This window comes from Oryctolagus cuniculus, chromosome 5 (genome assembly GCF_051225735.1).
Source record: "Oryctolagus cuniculus isolate XC-2025 breed Fujian yellow rabbit chromosome 5, ASM5122573v1, whole genome shotgun sequence".
Taxonomy (NCBI): domain Eukaryota; kingdom Metazoa; phylum Chordata; class Mammalia; order Lagomorpha; family Leporidae; genus Oryctolagus; species Oryctolagus cuniculus.
In genome coordinates, this window is record NC_142871.1 from 89,521,102 (window position 1) to 89,543,064 (window position 21,963).

Consider the following 21,963-nt stretch of genomic DNA (forward strand, 5'->3'; position numbering starts at 1 on the left):
TATATCACATATATTTACAAAATACTTCCTATTTTGATGTCTAAATAAAAATGTGATTATTCAGATAAGATGAAAGTAAGCATTAGAAGACAGCAGGGAAGGGCAAGCTGTTAGGATGATGAGAGGTTGGCAGTGAATGGCAAAAATAAATGATGAGCGGTGGGTGTTTGGTCTAGGGAGTGAGATGACGATTGGGACACTCCCTTTCCCTATCAGAATGCCTGGGTTCAAGTCCTCCTCCTCTGCTTTCTAGCTTCTTGCTAATGTGCACCCTAGGAAGCAGAAGGTGATAGCTCAAGTGATTGTGTACTTGCCCCCATGAGGGAGACCTGAATTAAGTTTCTAGCTCTTGGCTTCAGCCTGGCCTAGAGCGGGCTGTTGTTGGCATTTAAGGAGTACCCCAGCAAATAAGACCTGGCTCTCTATGTCTGTCTCTTTATTTTTTAAAAGAAATTAAAAATAAATAAAATAAATGATGAGAAAGGTATATCTTAAGGACCTGCGATATGAGGTGTGTGAGGAAGAATGTAAATAAAAATGAGAGAAGTGGTCATTCTTGGAGGGTAGCTTTCTAAAGTGAATATGTTTTTAATATATATAGTAGGAGGATAGATAGAGTATATAATAAATGGGAACTGTCATTCATTCCTTTAATAAACTATTTTTATTTATTGCTGATACTAGTCCAAGTACCAGCAGGCTGTGATATGAAATGCAAATTTTAATGAAGAGAGCATAGTTCTTTGTTCTAAGGATGGTAAAATTTAGCAAGGGAGATGGACAATGAGATTTCATGTGTGCTAAGCTAAGGATAGAAGGGCTGTGGGGGACACAGAATGTTGGGGTAACAGTTCTTAAGGAAGGTTCCAAACTGAGATTTAAAGGATAAGGAATTGGTCAAGCAAAGGAGGGGAGAGATGTGGGAAGGGTATCCAGGCAAAGCTTAGTCTACCTGGAACATGGACTGTGAGAGAGCAGGGGACCTTATTATTGGGGAGCTTGGGAAAGCAGAGCACAGATTTGGCTCCTGCCTTCTTTAATTGGTGGCTGAAGACTGAAGAGCGCCTGTGCTCAAGGATCCCTGGCTACTTCTCTCCGGGATATATAACCCTGTCTGCAGGAAAGCAGCAGAGTGAGAGCTGAGACTTATTCCTTGATTTGTTTTCCTAGGTAAGTTCCCCTGCATCTTCTAGCTAGAAACATACCTAGCAAAGGCCAAAATGGAACTTTGAAGGACTTTCTGTATTCTGGCAGATTGCAGAGACACAAGAAAGGGCTTCTGTCTGTTCCAAGGATCTGGGTATGTTGTCTGTGACTTCATATGAAGAAAGGAAAACCAACTAGTGCAAAACAATAGAAATATTGCTAGGACTTGGCAGTTTTATTTTCAGAAGAATATTTGGTTCGGGCCGGCACCGTGGCTCACTTGGCTAATCCTCCACCTGCGGCGCTGGCACCCTGGGTTCTAGTCCCTATTGGGGGGCCGGATTCTGTCCTGGTTGCTCCTCTTCGAGTCCAGCTCTCTGCTGGCCTGGGAGGGCAGTGGAGGATGGCCCAGGTGCTTGAGTTCTTGCACCCGCATGGGAGACCAGGAGGAAGCACCTGGCTCCTGGCTTCGGATCGGCGCAGTGCCAGCTGTGGCAGACATAAGGGGAGTGAACCAACGTGAAGGAAGACCTTTCTCTCTGTCTCTCTCTCTCATTGTCTATAACTCTCTCTCTCTCTCTCTCTCTCTCTCTTTCTCTCATTGTCTGTAACTCTCTCTCTCACTGTCCAACTCTGCCTGTCAAAAAAAAAAAAAAAGAATATTTGGTTCTCTGCATTGAGCCCCAGGACAACACCCTTCAAGGTGGGACAGCTGGCTTTCTGAGCATTATTCCCTTGATTTGGAGCACGTGTTGTGCCAGGCATAAAGAAATGAAGATGAAATAGCAGCCAACATATAACAAATGAGGGTGTATCATAATGACTCACATTTTGTTATTTTATGATGTAAACTGTGCAATTTAAAAATTGTCCAAATATACAGAGTTCAAGGAACAGGCGAAATTACCTTCTTTGATCTCTTGAGCAGTTACAAATCATTTATTAAATAACAAAAAGTTTTTGGTTATTTACAGGAGGCTGATAACTTTTAATTTGCATAATATCTCATAATCGTTCATTAAAAACGATGCACACTGTAGAAAGCAGTATATCATTTAAATTACTTACAAGTAAAGCCTCCTCCAACCTTATGTTTTATTGGAACCAATTAAATTGTAAAATAGCATTTTCCTTAGGAGACTATCTACATATGTTTGTGTATTAATTTTCTAAAGACATTATGAAGGGAAGGAACAAAGAAGGCTAAATTGTGCCTCCTTGGGGGATCAGGTCTCAGTGACAACACAGAGGCAGTGTTAGTGTGATGGTCGTGAGCACTTACCTGGGCTCAAATGCCGGCCCTGCAAACTCAAGCAGTTTATCTAAATTCTTTGAACTTCTGAGTATCAGTTTCCCCATCTGAGATCTAAGTATGTCAGTTGTTTTCATCTTACAGTTGTGCTGAGGATTAATTTAACTCATGCAGGCTACTACTAAGCACATAATAAAGACTCAATAAATGATGATGGTTAGTATTATGAGCTCTTAGAAGAGTGGAGCTAAATTTTTTGCTTTCCTCTGAGATGTTTATAAAAGCCATGGACATTTCCTTGGAAACAAATATGAATACACAGGCCCCTTTCATATCTTTTCAGAAGTCTTCTCAAGGCATTTGCCTCTAAGGTGGCCTGGTTTTCCGGAGCAGGATTCTGCAGCATCTTTCACCATAAATCCTTTCCTTAGCACTCTCACCTTCTGAGGCTTCCAGGCTCCCATTCAAGATTCCTGTACCTTGCCAGGGAGGGACCTCTCCCAGGAACCCGTCTTCTTGTCTCTTCCTGTTATTGATCTTGGCATCGATTTAGAAAAATATGAAATCCAACAACACTCTGACTCCTCATCCATTATACCAAATCCTTTTCAATTCCTGTTCTATTTTCATTGCAATCATCCTGGAGCATGAACTGAGTGGGGAATAATGTGAGGGTAGGAGAAGCTATCTGAGCATGTTCAGCACAGGGTGCTTCCAGGAGTGGCCATGGCAGTGACTTCTTTAATGCCCCAGGAACGACTCCACAAAGAGAAGCTTTCACAGCTTCCCAGTTACAGGATGGCACCACACAGCACCCCCGTCTTCAACCTGGAGAGGAGGGCTGCTTGCTCTCTTTGGGGGGAATTGCTGTCTTTGAGGAAAGGAAAAGCATTTTGCTTCTGTAATGGCGCCCTCACCAGTGAATAATTGGAGAATTTTAAAGCATGGTCCCAATTTTTCAGAAACACAAATTAAAAACTGATTTACTGCAAGGTTGTTTTTCATTTCTGACAGCAACTATACGTCATGATCTGGCAAACTCTTTCCCTCCAGACAAGAAACGTGTGTTACTCTGATTGAGGAGAGCAGTGGGCTGCTTTCCTATGTTCTCTTCCCCAGCCCATCCTTGCTTTGTTCCTGAGGAAGAATAAGAGCATTAGCTTAACACAGGTAGGTGCCAACTTTAAGACATTTTACATGCGTTCAAAAGACTTGTGAGAGGAGTCCGAGTGACATTACTATCATGATATTAGTGAAAATTTACTGAATATTACTATGTGCTAGGTATTAACGTGTTGTTATTTAGTCTTCACAAACATTTAGGAGAGTAAGTGGTATTATTCATCTGTTGGAGTTGGGACACAGAGAGGTTAAGTCATTTTCCCAGGTTAATCCAGCTGGTAAACAGCAGTGCTGAATTCAAATCTGGTACTCTGTCTCCAAAGTTCCTGTTCTTAACCACTTTCTCTATCTTTGGAATGCTGCTTGCTGTGTCCCTACTCTCCCTTAACATAAAAACCCTCACACCTCGTGATAATAAATTGTGTTGCTTCCCTTACTTTTATGGTCATTCCTTTGCTGTCTCTTTTCTTGGCTCCTATAACTTTTCATTATTTTAAGTCCTTTCCATGTCACAAACTGGTGGTACGACAAGGGTGTCTGAGCTTGAGAAAGGACCTGGGCGAAGTTGAAAGAGGGGCATTGCATGAATTAGATAAGCGATAAGTCCCTATGTCTTCTTTTGTTGTGTGTTTGTGGCAGCAGGAGTGGAGGACTAGGGTACTCTTGGAGCCCAGTGTAGTTGTTTGGATCCCTGGCATGTAGTCATCTGCTGTCCCTGCTGTTGAGACTGATGCTGGCTCCAGGATGGATGGGAAGTACAGACCATTCCGTGGTGGCTTGTGCAAGCACACGATTCCTTGGGACTGCCTGATAAATGTGGAGTATACACATTCCCCATCCCTATGACTGTGCATTCCAGGGCCTGAAGCTTGGGGACTGGTGCTATGATGGAGCACAGTAGTATTCACAGATCCCAGCTTGCAGACCTCCAGTCTCTGTTCATATGAAAACCTAAAGCTGCAGGATTGATTGACACCGGGATGGTCAGGGCACACAAACCCTTAGCTGCTGACCATGCATGGGCATAAAGTCTCTGATACCAAGATAGCTGATTTCAGGACAGGTGTGGCATGCAGAACTCTAGCTGCTGTCCATGCAGGTGCTGGCACTGTGAGTAGGTTGGGTACATATACAGTTCTGATCATAGTCCTGAGAACACACACAGTTCTAAGAAATGATGAATAGATCTGGGTAGGGTTAAAGGAACCCTGGTTGAGAGTCCTGGTGTGCATAAGTCCTAGATATAGAGAATGATGCTCCAAGTAGCAAGAGAAAGGGTAGGAGTGCGAGTGGGATGGGCCAAGTCCGAGGAGGCAGCTGCTCCAACTTCCAGGATCCCATGGGAAGGATATACCTGCTATTCTTCACCTCCTTTTCCTTGTAGAGCAGAGCACTGCGTGGGCTGGGGTTCTGGAATCGCTATTGCTCTACTGGTCTACTTGGATTTGTGAAGCTGTAGTCCCTGTGGCCCAAAGAATGGGGCTTATACAGAGGCTTCTGTCCCATAGAGCAAGATGAATTCTGGCAGTCTTTTATTTCTCAAGATGGTACCACATTGCCACAGCCTGTGCTCTGGGTGTTGGGGTGGTATAATGTGATTTCCTTTCCTGACTGTGGGCACTGCAGGGAGGCCTCTTCCCTGGGCTCCTGATCTGTAGTCCTGTGGATTCCTCCGGTAGGAGGAACTGCCTGCTAAGGTGACTGTGCAGATGGGCTCCGCTGAGGCTCTCTTGCTTTTCCTTTCCCCTGCAATGGGGACTCCCTCTCCCCGTCCAGTAGACTGGGGTCTCATTTGGTGTTTGGATTTGTTCCTCTCTATATGCTGTCTTCTCAACTTTCCACGTCCTAGTGGGTTCCCCTTATTCCCCTACTGAGTTGTGTTGTTACTTGTCTAGCATCAGCATTATGATGTGGCTATTTATTTATTGTTTGGATTCTTCTCTGTAGAGGAAGAGGTAAATGCTAGGCACCTCTATTTAGTCATCTGGGAAGTCCCTCGCTCAAACTCATTTTACATGGCCAGCATTAGCCTAGTACCAAAACCAGACAAGCATGCTCTAAGAAAAAATATTAGCCCATTATTCCTATGAACATAGCTGTAAAAATGCTCAATAAAGCAAAACTGCAAATTGAATTCTGCAGCACAACAATGAGCTCATACACCATGATCAATTGTGATTTACCCTGGGATGCAAGAATGGTTCAACATATTTGAATCTGTCAATATGCTATGCTACATTAACACAAAGAGGGCTAAAAACCATATGATCATCTTAATAGATGTGAAAAAAGCATTTGACAAAATTCAACTCCTTTCATGATAAGAATTCTCACCAATTAGGCATAGAAGAAATGTATCTCTGCATATTAAAGGCATATATGATGAGTTCACAGCCAACAGCACATTCAATTATAATCAGGAGGAAGACAAGGATACCTCGTCTCACCACTTCAATACAATATAGTATTGGAAGTCTTAGCCATAGTGATTAGGCAAGAAAAAGAAATAGAAGACATTCATATTGGAAAAGAAGAAATAAAATTGTGACTATGTATGTATAACATAGTTTTTTTACATATAAAAGGCAAATATGCCACAAAAACTGTTTGAACTAATGTACTCAGTATAATTGCAAGATAAAAAGTCAATATGCAAAAATCATTGAATTTCTCCTATACACTAACAACAGACTATCAGAAAAAGAAAAAAAGAAAGCACTTCAATTTATAATAGATTCAAAAAATACTTTGGAGAAAATCTAACGAGGGAGGTGAAAGATCTGTAAACTAAAAGCTATAAAACAGTGATAAAAGAAATCGAAGATGCCAAACAAATGGGAAGACTTCATGTGTTGGATTGGAAGAACTAATGTTGTCAAAATGCTCATAGTACCCAAAATGATCTTCAGATTCAATTCAATTCTTATCAAAATTCCAATGACATTTTTCACAGAAATAGAAAAACAATTCTAAAATTTGTATGAAACCACAAAAGACCCCAAACAACCAAAGCAATTGTAAGTGAACAACAACAACAAAAACAAACAGAATAACAAAGCTGGAGGCATCATATTATTTGATTTCAAAATATGCTACGTGGGACTCAAAACTGCATAGTACTGGTATAGAAACAAATATAGATCAATAGAATAGTATAATGAACCCAGGATTAAACCCACACATTTGTGGTCAATTGGGTTTTGACAAAATTGCAACAAACATACCATGGGGAAGTACAGTCTCCTCCATAAATGGTGCTGGGACAAGCTGACATACACAGAATGAAAACAGACACCTCTCTCACATAACATACAAAAATAAACTCGAAATGGATTGGATACTTCAAATTAAGTCCTGAAACTATTAAACTTCCAGAAGAAAATATAGAGAAAAAGCTTCTAGACTTTGTTAAGGCCAATGAGGTTTTTTTCTTTTATGATCCCAAAAGCAAAAATAGACATTTTATCAAACTAAACTATCTTCACATAGCACAAAAAGGAACCAAGTATTATCATGTCAGTAAATGCTGATTACTTCATATCCAAAATGTGTAAGAAATGCAAAAAACTCAAGATCAAGAAATTTCAGTTTAAAAATGAACAAAGGACCTGAAAAGATATTCCTCCAAAGACAACAAACAAATGGCCAACAGGTATGTGGAAAAATGCTCAACATCACTAATCAACAGGTAAATGCAAATTAAAACCACAATGAGATATCATATCACAGCTTTTGTTTAGCTATTATTGAAAAGACAAAAGATAACCAGTGTTGGTGAGGATGTGGAGAAAGGAGAATCATTGCACACTGTTGGCAGGAATGTAAATTAGTACTGCCATGTGAAAAATTGTAAGTTCTTCAGGAACTTAAAACAAGAGCAACCATAAGATCCAGTGGCCCAACTTCAGGGTATGTATCCAAAGGAGTTAAAATCAGTATGTTGAAGAGATATCAGTATTCCTATGTCCATTTCAGCATTATTGACAGTAGTCAAGACATGGCCTCAATCTTAGTGTCCATGATAGATCAGTACACAAAGAAAATGTGATATATACACTTATATGTATGTGAGCGTGTGTGTGTATGTATAAATGCATGGGGTCTTTGAAAGTTAATGAAAAGTATGTATTATGATAAAATAATGTGTGGACTTCAAAATTTTTGTATAGCATATACATACATATATACACATACATACAAATGTGTGTGTATCATGAAATACTATTCAGCCTTGAAAAAAGAAAAGCTTTCATTTGTAACAATAGGGATGAATTTAGGGAACAATATGCTAAGTGAAATAAAACAGGCATGGAAAGACAAACACCACATGATCTCACTTACAAGTACAATTTAAATAGTCAAATTCATAGATGCAGAGAATACAACGGTGGTTGTCAGATCTGGATGGGGTGTTTAAGGGGTGAGAAATGAGGAGAATTTGATCAAAGGTACAAAGTTTCCATTAGGACAAATATGTTTTGGAAACCGATTGTACTACGTGGTGGCTATAGTTCATTAGAATGTGTTGCTTACTTGAAAATTGCTGAGGGAGTTGATTTTAAATGTTTTTGCCACAAAATGATAAATATGTGAGGCAATGGCTATGTTAATTAGCTTGATTTAATCATTTTAGCATGCACACAAAATCAAAACAAAACATGTTGAGCACCCTAATTTTCCTTTTCCTTTTTGTTATACAATTTTTTGGTCAATTATACCTTCATAAAGCTGGGGTGAAAAAAAGATCCTACCACAGCTTCCTAACTCACTGGTTTCCTTCACTTTGTTTCTCTATGAGAGCTTTCAGGCTTTGAACTCAACTTTCTCTCTCCCACTGTCATCATCAGAGGAAGAGGCGCCAGAGTTTTTCTTGAGTTCCCGAGTGGCTCTTTATTTCCTAGGTCCCTCTCATGAAGAAGGGCTTCAGAAAGCCTCAAAGAGCTGACAGTCAACGAGCACACTAGCATTACAGCATCCTGACGGGAGGCTTCGTGCTGCTTCTCTGTGTCAGGGACTGCGGAGGAAATGGGATGCAGCAGTTTTGCAGTCTGGTTCTCCAGGATCTCATGACTCACGCTGATTATGCTTCTCACCTTCGCTTGTCCAACACCAGCTTCACTCTGCTCAATGTTTCAGTGATCAGGCCATCTGCATGCCCTTTGACCCACCTGTGTTTGTCTAACCATCCTGTTTGGATTTATGTTTTTTTTTTTTTTTTTTTTTTTTTTTTTTTTTAAGATTTATTTACTCGAAAGACAGAGTTACAGAGAGAGGTAGAGATAGATAGAGAGAGATCTTCCATCCACTGGTTCACTCCCCAGATGGTCAAAACGGCCAGAGCTGCACCGATCCGAAACCAGGAGCCAGGTGCTTCTTCCGGGTCTCCCATGCGGGTGCAGGGGCCCAAGGACTTGGACCATCTTCTACTACTTCCCCAGGCCATAGCAGAGAGCTGGATCGGAAAAGGAGCAGCCAGGACTAGAATCAGCGCTTATATGGGATGCTGGCGCTTCAGGCCAGGGCTTTAACCCACTGTGCCACAGCGCCGGCCCAGGCTTTATGTTCTTGAAGGGCTCTGGGACCTTCTTGGATGAAATACAAAAGTGAGTCCTATGACAGAAGCAGTTTCTTATTTTTTTATGCATGATGTTGTACCTGAGTGAGGCAAACAGAGGAGCACCACACATTGATAAAATCTGATGGTCCTTTATTGCTGGTGGTAGAGAGCGGGCTCATGCCCTAAAGAACTCTTGACCCCGAAGCTTAAAGCAACAGGGTTTATAAAGCCAAAAACCACAAGGAGGGGAGGGTGAATATATGGTTCTTAGGATTGAGGGTGGGGGGGAGTGGTTGCTAGGATCAGGGGGAATACATGGTTACTAGGGTCAAGCTGACCTAACGCCTTTGCAAAGTGAATATCAATTACAGTCTTGACATTGGACAAATTACAATCTTAACATTAATCCAGGTGCAGACTATCTGTTTTAAGCTTGAGCGATCATACTAGGGAGTTTCTATGCTCTGTCAAATGGGATGTAGTGTACTGTTATTGTGTGAATAATGTTATTGTCTGAGTTTTAGATTATAGTTTCAGAAGAGAACCTCACAGTGGGGGGTGCTTTCTCAAGATGGAGTCTCAGTGCTCTAAAATGAAGTCCCTGCTATCAAGATGTTACTTTAATGAAAATATTATTCTGGTACGTTAGATGTAGGAAATTACCTAGATTATGAAGACACCTCCAGTCCCTCCATGGCAGATATAGGAATTGGAAAAGAAGACATTCTAATTCAGCAAATGCCTGCCCATGAGCAAGCTTTGAGTCACAACAGGTGTTGATGTTCGAACCTCAAATCCAGACCAGATGATAGCTTATTTGGATCTAAACCTAGACCATTTCTATTCATTGGAAGATTGAGTGTTAGTGAGTTATCACTAGAATCAAGACTCTAGGTACCAGATTTGTGTCTTTTCCATTGTATCCAGCTCCCTTTAGCAGCTGCAGCAGGAAGCCTCATGTGAGGGTGCCACCATGTTAGTGTGCTCACTGACTGTCATCTCCTTGATTCTTTCTACAGCCTTTGTAATAAGGACCCAGGAAATAAAGAGATGCTTGGGGAACTCAAGAAAAACTAGAAAAACTCTGTAGCCTTTTCCTGTGTTGGCGACAGTGGGAGAAATGACATGGGAGTGTTTCCCGTGAAACTTTTGCTGGGAGACCCCTATAATTAAAATTGAATCATACTTTTATCATTGCATGTGATGGGATGTTAAATTTGTCCAATAAGCCCTTCTATTCCCTCTCATCTTCCCATTGTCTTCAGCTGTAAAAGATCTGAGGCAGGAGGCTGTATGAGTACAGAGATTTCAGAGACTGAAGGTGCATGGCACAAATGAAACATGACAAAAAACTCTGCCTGTCATATCTTCACAGCATCACTGAGTGGGAAGAGGGGAGAGGAAAAGGTAAAGATGGGAAAAGGCTGTGGGAATAAGTGAGCTGTTTGCCACTGTGTGTTTTTATACTCTGGTGAAATGTACAATTACACAGTGTACTGATTTAAATTTGTTTTAGTACCAAAGATAAAATTCTCAGAAGAGAGATTATCAACTTGACTATTTATTAAAAATCAAGCAAACTGTGGCTGAAAATGTTTCACTAAAACTTACACTCTTTAGGGGAAACTATGCTCAATTATTGTTGCTCAAGGTACTGTGCGTGATTTGTCATTACTGTTGGTGCACTCCATCAGTGTGAGTGACACCTTCTTTCCTCTGGTCTTCCGCACCACTGGATCATGGCCATTATCTGTTCTCAAGGTTAAGCAATGAACGAGGAATTTGTCAGTTGGAACTGAGAATATGAGAATCTTTCTCTTTCAGTCCTCATTCTGAATAATGTTCACTAGCAATTCAAACCGGTATTTTTATTACATAACATCAGTGTGATTCTCCTGCTTTTCACCTTATTAAACCTCAGTTTCCTTATGTATTAAGTGGAGGAGATAGATTTTTCTGTTTCTTCCAGCTATAATATCCTGCCGCATGCAAAATATGACTATCCTCAGAAAGAACCAAAGGAAATTGTTCATGGGGAGCCTCATTTTAAGAGGGAAATGAGTTTCTAAAGGGAGATGCATACAAAAAATGTATTTTAAACATTCTAAAAATGGCTTTTAAAGGAAAATTTTAGTGACTTCTTTTAGAAAAATTCTTTTTCACATCCTTACCTAATTTGATGCGTTTTGATAGCTTGACTTAAAATAACCACTTATCTGTGGCTTTCTGTCTATAAAATATGTACTTGTTTTGCTGTGTGCTTGTTAAATGATAAAAGCAACAACAAAGCCCTTTATCTCCCCAGTTTTGTGTGGAAGTCATCTGAAGACAGTTAAACATACAGCACTTGCCTCCAGGAGAGTGCTCTATGTAGCTGTTTCATGTATAGAAAAGAGGGCAAAACATGAATTCTTAAGTTACAATATCTAAATTGAGTGCAAAGCAAATGTATTAGTTGTGATTTTAAGTGATTTTTTTATTTAGTGGGAGGGAAAAGCCACCATCTCCTAAAATAAATTAAAGAGCATGGCATTGAAGATTTCAGAATTTATGAACCACAAGGGGAAAGAGAGAAGCTTCATCAATTGGGAAGAAGGTTTGGACATTGGATGGCATCTGGAAAACTTGAAGACAGAAGTAGGTTTAATTTGTTCTGAAGAAGATCCAGTTTTCTTTCTGAGAAATGTTTGTTTCTATTTATTTGAAGGAGAGCCAGAGAAAGGGAAAGATCTTCCATCCATGGTTTACTCCCTCAAATGCCTGCAACAGCTGAGTCTGGGCCAGGCCAAAGCCAGGAGCATGGAACTCCATCTAAGTCTCCTATGTGGGTGTCAGGGACTGAAGTGCTTGAGCCATCATCTGCTACCTCCCATGAAGCACATTAGCAGGAAACTGGATTGGAAGCAGAGTAGCCACGACTCGAACTAGGCACTGTGTTATGGGATGTGGGGTCCCAAGTGGTGGTTTTACCCATTGTGCCACAGTGTGCACCCCAGATCTACTTCTTTATTGTGGTAGGCACAATAATGCCCCTGCCTATGATTTCTGCTTCCTAATCCCCTTAACTCGTGAATATGGCAAAAAGGTAGTTTTTACATATATAATTAAGGTTAAAGACCTAGCAATGGGGATTACTTTAATAATCTGGGAGGGAGGAGGTAGGGAGGGGGAGGGAGAGAGAAATGGAGAGGGAGAGGGAGAGGGAGAGGGAGAGGGAGAGGGAGAGGGAGAGGGAGAAGGAGAGGGAGAGATCTTCCCTCCATTGGTTCACTACCTAAATGGTTGCAACTACCAGAGCTGTGCCAAGCTGAAGGCAGGAACCAGAAGCTTCTTCTAGGTTCAGGGGCCCAAGTACTTTGGCCATCTTTCGCTGCTTTTCCAGGCACATTAGCAGGGAGCTGGATCAGAAGTGGAGCAGCCAGGACTTGAACCCTCACCCATATGGGATGCCGACACTGCAGGCAGAGGTTTAACTTTCTATGTCACAGAGCTGATTTTAAACTAACCATGCCTCGACTTCAGTTTCTGTTCAGCAACTTGTTACCACAGTTAAGAGGACTCCTGTCCTGTGTCTCACCTTGGACCCTGTGTGCCAACAGACTTGTGCCATTTTTTTGCCTTGTTCCTGTAAAAAAAAAAAAAAAGGCAGTTTGCAGAAGATATTTGATCTCTTTATTTCTTCTACCAACAGTTTCTCTGTTCTATAGATTTTTTTTTAACTTTTATTTAATGAATATAAATTTCCAAAGTACAGCTTATAGATTACTATGGCTTCCCCCCCATAACGTCCCTCCCACCCACAACCCTCCCCTTTCCCACTCCCTCTCCCCTTCCATTCACATCAAGATTCATTTTCGATTCTCTTTATATACAGAAGATCAGTTTAGCATTCATTAAGTAAAGATTTCAATAGTTTGCTCCCACACAGAAGCATAAAGTGAAAAATACTGTTTGAGTACTAGTTATAGCATTAAATCTCAATGTACAGCACACTAAGGATAGAGATCCTACATGAGGAGTAAGTGCACAGTGACTCCTGTTGTTGACTTAACAAATTGACACTCTTGTTTATGGCCTCAGTAATCACCCTAGGCTCTTGTCATGAGCTGCCAAGGCTATGGAAGCCCCCTGAGTTCACCGACTCTGATCATATTTAGACAAGGCCATGGTCAAAGTGGAAGTTCTCTCCTCCCTTCAGAGAAAGGTACCTCCTTCTTTGATGACCGGTTCTTTCCACTGGGATCTCACTTGCGGAGATCTTTCATTTAGTTTTTTTTTTTTTTCCCCAGAGTGTCCTGGCTTTCCATGCCTGAAATACTCTCATGGGCTTTTCAGCCGGATCTGCATGCCTTAAGGGCTGATTCTGAGGCCAGAGTGCTGTTTAGGACATCTGCCATTCTATGGGTCTGCTGTGTATCTCACTTCCCATGTTGGATCATTCTCTCCCTTTTTGATTCTATCAGCTAGTATTTGCAGACACTATTCTTGTTTATGTGATCCCTTTGGTTCTTAATCCTATCATTATGATCAATTGTGAACAGAAATTGATCACTGGGACTAGTGAGATGGCATTGGTACATGCCACCTTGATGGGATTGAATTGGAATCCCCTGGTATGTTTCTAACCCTACTGTTTGAGGTAATTCAGCTTGAGCATGTCCCGAATTGCACATCTCTTCCCTCTCTTATTCCCACTCTTATATTTAACAGCGATCACTTTTCAGTTAAGTTTCAGAACTTAAGAAGAATTGTGTATTGATTACAGTATTCAACCAAAAGTATTAAGTAGAACAAACAAAAATACTAAGAGGGATAACATATTAAGTTGCTCATCAACAGTCAGGGCGAGGGCTGATCAAGTCACCGTTTCTCATAGTGTTCATTTCACTTTAACAGGTTTCCTTTTTGGTGCTCAGTTAGTTGTCACCTATCAGGGAGAACAAGTGGTATTTGTCCCTTTGGGATTGGCTTATTTCACTCGGCATAATGTTTTCCAAATTCCTAACAGGGATCACTTTTCAGTTAAAATTTAAACACCTAAGAATAATTGTGTGTTAATTACAGAGTTCAACCAATGGTACTAGAACAAAAAAAAAATACTAAAATGGATAAAGTATTACATTGTACATCAACCATCAGGACAAGAGCTGATCAAGTCACTGTTTCTCATAGTGTCCATTTCACTTCAACAAGTTTCCCCTTTGGTGCTCAGTTAAGTCTATTGTGTCCCTTAAAAAGAGCACTCTGCCTGTCATGTAGATTAATATATATATACAAACTATAAAAGGAGCAGGTGACAAATCAGCATGACTGTCTTAGAGGTTCCTGCAGTGGTTGAAAGGAGAATAGTTGTGACTTGATATAGGAAAGAAGTGGAGGTTATAAGAAGCGATCACATTTATTATACATTGTGAAATTGAAGTCAATAGTATGTTTTGGGGTTGAGATATAGAGGGTGGAAGAAGGAGAGGGGCTAAGCATAATTCCAAGTTTTTTGGTCTAATCATGTGAGTAAACATTGATATGATTTACTAAGCCAAGGAAGGAACAAGTCTGGGGGCAATAGGAAAGTCATATCAATTGAGCTGTTGCTGGAATTTAACGTATAATTACTCTTAAAACATTTTCTTTACTTGGCTTTGGGAAACTTGTTTGGTTGACCTTTTGCTTACCACACCATTGAATTTAATTTCTTGGTCCTCCTCCTCTTCTCAATCCATGAAGAGTATAATAACATAAGGCTGGATCTCATTTTTTTTCTTCCTACTTATCCTTTATTTCAACAATTTCAATACTCTATGTGCTGATTATTCCTAAATTTATGTCTCCAGCTCCCAAATCTCCTTCTAATTCCAGAATCCTTTATGTAACTTCCTTAACATTGCAACTTGGATAGATATATCTCAAGTTCTTGACTCCACTATTTGAGCAAATTAATATATATCAATGAGCTTCTGAAATTATAGAGTAGGCTTATTTCCTGCAAATCATGTCTTTTGATTATATGGAGAGCTTCTCTAAGTTTCTGAAACTAGGAATTTTCTTTGGTCATTATCTGATAGATTGTATTCATGCAATTAATGCCATTGGAGAGCTTTATTGGGGCTTTCTTATCCAAGTCTATCTTATATCTAGTTTTCTGAAAGTGCTGTCATGTAGAAGCAATATGATTGATAACATCTTATTACAGTAATGTCCTTACTAGGCTGTATTTATTGATGAAATTTACATCTATTCAATGTGACTGTTGGGACTAGAGATAGATTTTGGTAATTTCACCAAATATCCAAGTCTAGATCCTCACTGGATTTTTGCTCCTATTTACTTGAATATTGAATAAAATATATCCCACATATGAATCCTAGGGAGCAGGATGGATTGGTGAAAAATGTTTCTAGAATACTTTTATACTTTTTCTTCATAATGAGTAGATTTTATTGTTCATATTTGAATTATAAATGCTATTAAGCTTAGGATAGATCTGAGGAAGCATTCTGTTTGTTATTGTGGTGGTGGAGAAGGCCGTGAACTTGGGAATCAGATATTCCTGAATTCAAATTCTAGTTCTGCTTCTGCTATGTACCAATTACAAGAACTTGAGCAAATTGTTCAACTTCTCTAAGCATCAGTTTCCTTGTCCATATGAAGGAGATAATATCTTTTCTTGCAGTGAAAGATCACTCAGGTGGTGTCTAATAGACTGGTACACTGTCTGGAACTTGGCTCTTTTTTTTTTTTTCATTTCTCACCTCTGTTTTCTGCAGAAACCATTCTACACCAAGTTCATTCAAATTTGAGGGTTGAGTTTCTTACTGAATTCTTGAAATTAGATATACTTATCTGTTGTTCAGCTGTTTTCTTTTTAAAGCGTAGCCCAGTCTTATTGCCAGAATTATTACTATTACTAATGATTCATGACAAAGATTTTAATATCTTATTATCAGGAGTCCCAGATTAAATCTGAATTATTAGCCGGCGCCGCGGCTCACTAGGCTAATCCTCCACCTTGCGGCGCCGGCACACCGGGTTCTAGTCCCGGTCGGGGAGCTGGATTCTATCCCAGTTGCCCCTCTTCCAGGCCAGCTCTCTGCTGTGGCCCGGGAGTGCAGTGGAGGATGGCCCAAGAGCTTGGGCCCTGCACCCCATGGGAGACCAGGAGAAGGACCTGGCTCCTGCCATCGGATCAGCGCGGTGTGCCGGCCGCAGCGCGCCGGCCGCGGCGGCCATTGGAGGGTGACCCAACGGCAAAGGAAGACCTTTCTCTCTGTCTGTCTCTCTCACTGTCCACTTTGCCTGTCAAAAAATAAATAAATAAATAAATAAATCTGAATTATTTTCTCCCAGAAATCTAGAGGTATTTGATGAAGCTTTACTCTACCAAAGACCTTCATAATAAATAAATAATTCAATCAATGAGGATGAGAAAAGAGGCTCACAGTCTGGTTTCAGGTCAGTGGATCCCAGAGGGTCATGGCAAGCTGCATCTGTGCCGAGTTTGCTTTCAATAAAGGAGGGCTATTCCTCATCATGCTTTCTGGCAGGATTGTTTTTTATTAGAAGGAGGGTTTTACACATTACATAAGTTTGAATACTACTTCCCTTTGGGTCGGGGACAACTTAATTCAGAAGTCCAAATGAATAATAGTCATATTAACATTATGCCACTACTATCTTCATAGACATATAGTGTTTTGTAAAATTTAAGATTGATCCTTATGTAACATTTAATGGGATTTTTACTTCTATTTAAACCATTGAGGTGTGGCTAACATTCGTCAACCATTTAATTAATCCCTAAGTTGAGTTTATGGCCACATTTATACACTTACATGTTTCTTTATTAACCCATAACTTCTAAATTTCATTAGAGACTCTTTCTGTAACAAAATTCCTTGAATCTGAAAAGTTTGTGTTTTTCTCCATTTCCCAATATTATTTTTTAGAAACTTTCTTTTCATATAACATCTATTTCTCTTGGGCCTGAAATTCTTTGCTTTTTAACAATTTCTTTGGTTAAACCATCCCACTGCTTTAGATCTCTATTTGAAATATGGACAGTTTCTCCCTTTCTGTCACTTCAAAGCATTGGCAACATAGTCAGATGGAAAGGATCAATTGGTCTGTACAAAGTTCAATGAACAGAGAAGGAACAGGTCCCATCAATACTAACCCATAAAGCAACTTAAATTTAATGGACATATTCACAAATTAATCAGGCATACTTAAGCAACAAGCTCTCGTGTTCTTTCTCAAAAGAAAAAGTCATACTGACCTCATGAGACAAGTCCATGTTACTGAGATTGGCCTAAGTCACCATTTAACATCTTTTACATAAACAAGTAAAAGTAAGGTTCCTGAGGTCCTGGGAAATTCTGGCTACCTCTTAAAACATTTTAATCCTGTGGTACTCAGAGCTGCAGTTCCTCATTGAGTCCCTTCCGCATAGTGTAGCTCTCAAGCCTTACAATCACCTGGGGAGCACCTGAAATACTCCAATGCGTGTGATTCACCCTGACTGTTCAGAATTTCCCCATATGATTCTGATATGCTATCCAGAATGAGGGTCACCCACTTAAGGTTGCGTTCATCCATTCCTTTCTGAGGACAACAGGCAAATACGACTTGCAAGGCATCTTCCGAGTTTTTCTGTATCAAGCCTGGTGGTTTGCCTGAAGAATTAAAAATTTCATGTAAAGATGATTTTAAACACTTATTAATTGGACTTCCTGAGATATTAATGATCTCCTAAGCAGGCTTCTACTAGTATCGGAAATGCAGTTTATAGTTTTTTTCTTAGGTATCAGTCAGTTGGTAAATTAGCGTTCACACCTTTGACCATTCACCCATACAATGGAAAACAACCGATTACCAAAGACTAGCGCTATGTATTCAGTTAGCAGCTGATGTGCATCCTAGCAGTGTTTCCCAGCTGCTCTGGGGGCTGGTGTGTTCTGTCATGGGAGGTTTGCAGCTGAAGTAGTTAATTAAGGCTCATTAGGATAGTCAAAATGGATTGTCTGTTTTACTTCCCTCTCACTCTCCTGCATCTCCATTAGTTTTACAGTCATAGCCTTGGCTTCTGGTCCTTGACTCCCACACTGGTTTGAAGCTTACTAGCCTTCTGCATTGTTCTGCCAACTTCTCTTCTGCCCCTGTCATCATGCTCTCTGGGCACCCTGACTCTCACTGATCCTATACTCTTGCCTCCAAAAGTGTATCCCTATTCTGCCATTCTTTCTCCTGCTACTCACTTGCCAACACCTTCTTTATGTTCCTCGACACTCATCTGTTCTGATGCCCTATATCTTTTGACTTTTAACCCACCTCTGCTAGCTTTCATTTAATCAGGAGCAAAATTGTGAATTCCCACCAAATTGTGTGAAGAAGGAGTTGGTTTTTCTTTCCTAAAAGTGGTCTTAATCAAGCTTCTATTTTTGTTGTTGCTATGAAGGTCTTGGTTATCTATGCTTGCCTGTATCCCAGCAAAAGATTCTCTAATGTGAAAAATTGCATGTATTTCCCAACCATGGGGGCAGCAGGGGTATTCAGCATGCAGAATGCAACCTGCAATTATGAATAATAATAATTACATACAAGAGTGTTTGATTTTTCATGTCTTATAAAATATAGCAAGGAAAATAAATCTGAAGCTATAGTCACAGATGTGGGAGAAGTCATGTCAAATTTAATGTTTCAGTCTTGAGATAAATGAGATTTTTTTAATAAAAGGCCCAGATGAGGTAACATTTCTTCAGATTAGATATTTTCTGCCATATGAACAACATTTACATTCACTGTAAGACCATATCAGAAATTCAGATTTGTGGATAAATTTGAGAAGTTGTGTAGCTCAAAGCTGTATCAGATATTTTATTGAGAATTTCATGCATAGTCTGGCTCTGAGAGAGGAAAAGTCATGTTTTTGTTGCTCTAATATAATTTGACCTCCATGGTATATATCAATTCATTCTAATTGAAGTTTCTCATTCAGTTTGGAGGAATAAGGGCATTTGACTATTTAAACTTCTGAATAGTGGAAGTCCACAAGAGAAACAGAATATTCACTACTAAAAACACTTTAAAATTATCAGGTAAAATTTTTGGCTCTACAAATAATAGGGTCAGAAATTATAGATCTGGAAAGCTCAAGGATAATCTTTCTAAGTACAACAGTGATCTAACATGAGTATTGATCATTAGTGTTTAAAAGTTAAGAAATCTTATTTTTACACCATATAATCTTTTTTAAAGAAAGCTTTTATTTAATGAATCCAAATTTTGGCAGGCGCTGCAGTTTACTAGGCTAATCCTCCACCTGTGGCGCTGGCACTCCAGGTTCTAGTCCCCGTTGGGTCACCGGTTCTGTCTCAGTTGCTCCTCTTCCAGTCCAGCTCTCTGCTGTGGCCTGGGAAAGCAGTGAAGGATGGCTGAAGTCCTTGGGCCCTGCACCCGCATGGGAGACCAGGAGGAAGCAGCTGGCTCCTGGCTTCGGATCGGCGCTGTGTGCCAGCTGTAGTGGCCATTCGGGGGTGAACCAATGGAAGGAAGACCTTTCTCTCTCTAACTCTGCCTGTCAAAAAAAATGAATACAAATTTTATAGGTATAGCTTTAGGAATACAGTGGTTCTTCGTTTCACACCCGCCTTCCCACCCCTACTCCCATCCCACCTCCTACTCCCTCTCCCATCTCACTCTTCATTAAGATTCATTTTTAATTAACTTTATATACAGAAGACCAACTCTATACTAAGTAAAGATGGCAACAACTTGTACACACAAAGTATAAAGTACTGTTTGAGAACAAATTTTACAGTTAATTCTCATAGTACAACTCATTAAGGACAGAGGTCCTACTTGGGGAGTAAGTGCACAGCAACTCCTGTGCACTCCTGTTGTTGATTTAATAATTAATACTCTTATTTATGATGGCAATGATCATTCAAGGCTCTTGACATGAGCTGCCAAGGCTATGGAAGCCTTTTGAATCCACAAACTCTGACAGTATTTAGAGCCACAAGCAAAATGAAGTTCTCTGCTCCCTTCAGAGAAAAGTACATCCTTCTTTGATGGCCTCTTCTTTCCACTGAGGTCTCACTCACAGAGAGCCTTCATGTAGAACATTTTTTGTCATGGTGTCTTGGCTTTCCATGCCTAAAATGTTCTCACAGGCTTTTCAGCCACATCCAAATGCCTTAAGGGCTGATTCTGAGGTCAGAATGTTGTTTAGGGCATTTGTCATTCTATGAGTCTGCTGTGTGGACTGCTTCACTGGAACATTCTCTACTTTTTAATTCTATCTATTGTTATTATCAGACACTGGTCTTATTTATGTGATCCCTTTGACACTTAATCCTATCTTAATATGATCACTTTATCATGTAAGATGGCATTAGTATCACCCAGCTTAATGGGATTTGGAGTCCCAGGACAACTTTTTAGCTCTATCCTTAGGGGTAAGTCCATGGGAATGTGTGCCAAACTGTACAGCTACTCTCTCTTATTCCCACTCTTATTTTTTACTGGGATCTATTTTGAATTGACCTTATAAATCTATGATTAAACTATGTTAATTAAACAATACAACCAATGGTATTAAGTAGAAAAAATAATTAAAAAATAAAATAAAATAATAAACCGTTCTCAACAGTCAAGACAAGGGCTATTCAAGTCATTGCTTCTCATAGTGTCAATTTGACTTCTAGAGGTTTCCTTTTAGGTGTTCTTGTAGTTACCACAAATACTTCAAAAAGTATAATGTTTTCTAGATTCATCCATTTTGTTGCAACTGACTGGATTTCATTTCTTTTACTGCTGTGTAGTATTCCATAGAGTACATATCCCATAATTTATTTATCCAGTCTTCCCTTTTTGGGCATTTAGATTGATTCCATGTCTTAGCTATTGTGAATTAAGCAGCAATAAATATAGAGGTGCAGATAACTCTTTTATTAGCTGATTTAATTTCCCTTGGGTAAATTCCAAGGAGTGGAATGACCTGTTCATATGGTAGGACTATATTCAGATTTCTGAGGTATCAAAAACTGTTTTCCATAGTGGTTTTACCAGTTTGCATCCCCACCAACAGTAGATTAGGGTACCTTTTTCCCCACATCCTTGCTAGCAATTGTTGTTTGTTGATTTCTGTATTTAAAGCCATTCTAACTGGGGTGAGGTGAAATCTTGTGGTTTTGACTTGCATTTCCCTGATGGCTAGTGATCCTGAGCAGTTTTTCATGTGTCTTTTGGCCATTTGGATTTCTTCTTTCGAAAAATGTCTGTTTAAGTCCTTTGCCCATTTCTTGACTGGGTTGTTTTTGTTGTTGAATTTCTTGATCACTTTATATAGACTGGTTATTAATCTTTTATCAGTTACAGGGTTTGCAAATAATTTCTCCCAGTCTGTCAGTTGCCATTTACTTTCTGACTGTTTCTTTTTCTGTACAGAAGCTTCTCAATTTGATGCAATCCCATTTGTTAATTTTGGCTTTTATTGCCTGTGCCTCCAGGGTCTTTTCCAGTAACTCTGTCTGTGCCGATGTCTTACAGGGTTTCCTCAAATGCTCTTTAGTAATTTGATGGTATCAGGTCATAGGTTTAGGTCTTTAATCCATTTTTAATGTAATTTTGTATAAGGTGTAAGTTAAGGTTTCTGCTTCATACTTCTGCATGTGAAAATCCAGTTTTCCCAAAACCATTTGTTGAAGAGACTGTCCTCACTCCAGGGAATGGTTTTAGCTCCTTGGTCTAATATAAGTTGGTTGTAGATGCTTGGATTGATTTCTGATGTTTCTATTCTGTTCCATTGGTCTCTTCATCTCTTTTTTGCCAGTACTAGGCTGTTTTGATTAAAACTGCTTTGCAGTATGTCTTAAAATCTGGTATTATG